Source organism: Gekko japonicus, unplaced genomic scaffold (assembly GCF_001447785.1).
Source record: "Gekko japonicus isolate JY-2015 unplaced genomic scaffold, Gekko_japonicus_V1.1 scaffold1599, whole genome shotgun sequence".
Lineage (NCBI taxonomy): Eukaryota > Metazoa > Chordata > Lepidosauria > Squamata > Gekkonidae > Gekko > Gekko japonicus.
This window is the reverse complement of record NW_015168096.1, coordinates 142,739-147,660: the sequence shown is the minus strand read 5'-3', so window position 1 is coordinate 147,660 and position 4,922 is coordinate 142,739.

Genomic DNA, 4,922 nt, shown 5'->3' with positions numbered 1-4,922 from the left:
CTCCAAGCTTCCTGGTTTATACACCACCCTCTTATATATGCTTTGAATATGTCCCATACTGTAATTATAGATACTTCTTGTTGTATATTTCTTTTAAAGAAGTCCTTAATTTCCAGTTTAGTGTTCTTTATGAATTCTTTATCTCTTAATAGCCCTGTGTTCATCCTCCACCTGGTAACATAGGGTTATGATCTGCAAATGTTTTAGTAGAATTTCTGCCTCCATCAGTTCTTGCATCCAACCTACTGTCACCCAAGCCATATCTATTCTAGACCATGAGTTATGTCTAGCAGAATAAAAAGTGAACTCCTTCGATTGCACATTTCTGGTTCTCCATGCATCCATTAAGTTGAATTCCTCTTCCATATCTATAAATGTTTCCGGGAACACTTGGCCCTTTTTCTTTTGTTGCGATTTTCTATCCATTTCTGTATCGTAGACTGCATTGTAATCTCCCAAGATACATATATTTTGTCCCTCTATATTGTTTATCACATCATATAGTGTTTTATAAAAAGATTATTGTTTTTGATTTAGAGCATATATATTTATAATGATGCTCTCTTTGTCTTGTCTTCTTATTTTAACTGCTACAATCCTACCCTCCTCATATGCATAGACTAGTTCCTTTTACCAGCTGCTGTGAACGCCTTACCTAATTTTTTGCAAATTAAGTATTTGCTATCATTTTTTTTAATATGTGTTTCTTGTAAACATGTAATTTCAGGTTGTATTTTGCAAATTTGATGGAATATCCTTAGTCTTTTTGGGGGACTATTCAGTCCATTAACATTTATTGATAAAATTTTAAAACTTTTAGTTCTTGACATATCTTATTTATTTATTTTTGGGGTTGCGTATTTTATTCCTGTACTGATACCTTGTCTGTATTTGTGATGGATTGATCTTTGTTCCTCTTTTCTTCTTTTTTACTGGTTTTTCAATCCCTTTCTCCTGTTCACGTTCTAATTTATCTTTTTCCGCTCCAGTATCTGGCCTTTCTTCTTCGTCTTCCTCTTCTTCTTCTTCATCTTCTTCTTCATCTTTTTGCCATCCTAGTTCCTCTCTGTATTGTTTCAGAAAATTTTCTAATTTAAATATGGAGTCTATTCGCTGTCTCCTGCTTCCATATATAAACAAAACACCTTCTGGTATCAACCAGAGGTAAACGATTGCATTTTTTCTCAATAGGTTTGTCAGTAGTCCATATTCTTTCCTTCTCTCCCTAACACGCCAAAGTATTTCTTTTAAAAAGTTAATCTCAATGTCATTTATCATTATTTTCCTCTCGTTGGCAGCTTTAAATATTTTTTCCTTCATCTCTCTTCTGTAAAATTTTATATGGGACTCTCTAGGCTTTTTGTTTTTTTGTGCATATGCAGAATTTCTGTGATAAATTGCTTCTATTTCCTTAGATATTTCCTCTTTAGTTCCTATGTCATTTTGTTTTGCAAGGTTCTCTACCACTGTCTCCTTCAAGACTTTATCTATGCTTTCCGGAATATTTTGACATCTAAGGATCAGTGCCGTCTTATCCATCTTTATATTTATCAGTGTTTCCTCTATTTTGTCATTTTTTTAACTTTAATTCCTGTACTTCATATTCCAGATCGTTTATCTTTTTTCTGTTTTGTAGTTTTTATTTGTAATTTTTATAATTTCCTGTCTGTTCTCAAGTATTTGTTTTTTTCCCATTTCTGTTTTAATATGTTCTGTTAATGTGTCAATTTATTTTTTCATTGCTTGTGAAACACAGTCTTGAATCATAGTATTTTTTAGTTATATTGTATAGTTTATCAGCTATCTCACCTTTAATTTTCTTATTTCCTGATTCTCTTTAATTCTTTTTAATTTTTATTTATTTATTTCCTTTCTATCTGTATCTATCTATATCTTTGCTTCACTATCTTTCCCAGGTCTCAGTCTCCAGTCTCTCCCTTCTTACTCTCAACTCCTCCCCTTCCTCCTCTTTGCTTCTCAATCTGTTTTCTTAATCTCAAATTATTGTCTCTCGTGCCTCTCGTATCTTTTTGTGTCACTTCTGGGTCGCTTCACCAAGGGGTCCGTTCCTTCTGTCATGTCATGTTGTGTCCCCTCTCCTCCTCGTTCCCCTATGTTTTGACTTGATGTTTCTCCTCCAGTCATGTAAGCGTGTCTCTCCTTCCTCCTCTCCAAGCTCCTGGATTTCATGTTGCCACTCTTTACAACTCTACATTTCAGCTGCTCCAGAGGTCCACCTCTTGCTTTTCGCCTCATCACCGTCAGCCAAAATGGATACCAAGGATTTTAAAGCAACACTTCTCCTCACACCATCTGACTTGGAAACAGATAAGATATAAAGACAATTAATTAGCAACAATAAAGTTCTGAGTCTCTGCTTCTCTCTAACCCTCCTTCCTTTAAAACAGCATTTTAACTCACCTACTAGCTGCTGTCCCAAGGGTGAACCTCCCCAGGGACGGCCACTGCCACTCGGGACTCCCATACCCCCGACACCCCACCTGCCGGCCCCCTTGGCACTCACAGGGAGGCAGGGGTGACTGACTCCAATGCCGCTGAGTCACACAGGCCCCAGCAAGTCACCAACAGACCCACAGGATGACACCACCCCAGATGAGAGGTCAGCAAGGGGGAGGGAAGCATCTGGCAGACATGTGGGAACCGTGCCAGGCCAGCATCCCAGTGTGAGAGCCTGTCCACAGCCCAGAGAAGCTTGGGGAGGGAGAAGTGTGGAGCCTGCCCTCCCAGTGGGCTGAGAGCAAGTGAGCAGAGAAGGCGCCACACCCACAGCTCAGCATCTCGGCATAAGAGGAGGGGTGGGGCCACAGGGGATATGCAGAGGGTGGAGCGCAGGGGAGGGTGGGGGACATGAGGCAGGAATAAAAGAGGACCATTAGCAGAGGCCGGGGATGATGTGGCACAGGCGACAGGTGAACGGACAAGCAGAGAGAGAGTTATGTCTGACCTGCCAAGGGAGAGAAGAGGGTGGTGATGTAACCTCCTCCTCTCCCACAAGTCTGAGGCCTCTGCGGTTCCTCCGGGGAGCTGGGGCATGGTGGATGACAACTAACAGCTAGATGGATTGAGTGACAGCGACGAGGGGTCATTGAGCTCGTGTGACAGCCGGTTTCTTTCTCTCTCCCTTCTTTCTGCTGTGTAACTTATTTGTTAAGTGGCCCCTTTTCCCCCTTTACAGTTTATACATTAATGCAGTAGCAATGCTCCATATATTTTAATATAATTTATCTCTTAACTTCGGTAGCTTCTTGGTGTTCTTCCTTTCTCTCGTCGTGTGTTGACTCTGTTTGTTCTTCTTAGGCTCCTCTTTTGCTCGGCGATCTGGGCGTCGAGCCTCTTATTGCCCCCTGCTTCAGAGATTGCTATGGATTCCAAAAGTTGAGCAAGTCCTCCTGGAATATAGCACAATCTCCCTGCCTTGGTTCTCTCTTTGTGAGAACACTTGAAGTGCTGGAAATTCACCTAAAAAGGCTATAAATTGATTGGTGTGTGAGGAGGTCTCCCCGCACACAACCTATCTCGTGGAACCAGAACCGGATCTCATCTATCAACACAAATTGAACCTCTAAGAGTCAAGATGGAGGAGATGTCAAATCAAATTAGATCAGAAACTGAGGAAATTAAAAAACAAATACTAGAAAATAAACAAGAAAAATTAAAGATATCTAATTGTAATGAGTCAACAAAAAAGAAAGTGCATAAATTAGACTATGAAATCCAGGAATTAAAAATTAAAGGAGATAGAAGAATCTCTGATATTCCTTGAAATGGACAAAGCAGCTCTTGTACTCAGATGTCAGAACATACCAGAAAGTGTGGATAAAGATCTGAAAGAAGAAATAGCACAGAGCTTTGTTTCTCAACTTGAGATAGGGACAAAGGAAGAAGTCGCCTCAGAAATTGAGTCAACTTTCAGAAGAAAATCTGCCTATGTGAAAAAACATAAAACACCTAGAGAAGTTAATATAAAATTCTACAAAAAAGAAGTGAAAGATTTTTTTTTGAGAATGGCGAATCAAAATAAAGTTACAATTTGAATTGAAGAGATTAGAATACTGAAAGAAATTCCCTGGAGGGTAAGAGAAAAAGAGACAAAATTACTATATTTTAATGAACTTATTAAGATCAAATAACATCCAATTTAGGTGGTTCATCCCTGAAGGAATACTTTTTGAGTTTTGAGGGAGAAGACAGAAAATTGACTCTATTTTCAAAGTTGAGAATTTTCTGGAAAGAGTCAGAGAAGATCTGGGATGGCAGAAAGAAGAAGAAGACAGGGAAGAAGAAACAGATTTAGAAGAAGAGAAATTGGGGCAAGAAGACAAAAAAGAAAAAAGAAACCTAAAAAGGGGGGGGAGATCAAGTATACTTTACCAGATGTTAACCAGACACAAGGCCAGAGATTATAGAAACAAAAATGGGGCAGAATAAAAAATTTCAAATTTTATCAGTAAATGTGGATGGACTAAATAGCCCTCAAAAAAGAAGGAAAACTTTTCACCAGATCCACAAATTACAAGCAGATATAGTGTGTCTTCAAGAAACACACATTAAGAAAGATGAAATAAAATATTTACAGAACAAAAAACTGGGTACAGCTTTTATAGCATCAGACGAAAAGAAAAAAGAGCCGTAGTAATATATGTTGGTAGTTAATCTTCAGCACTCAGATCAGTAGGATCTAAGTGACAGCTAACAAGCTGTAGATAACAGGTTCCAACCGGTTATGACTGGAACTGAAGCAAGTCCAGTCATTATGACTTAACATGATTGGTTATGATGTGTATATATGTGGACATGTACCAGCTCTGTATTCCTTCTCTTATTCTCATGTGTATGGCGGAGCACTTTGTCAGTGGAGTGTACATAGTGTTAATAAACCTGTATATAGTATACCACTGGAC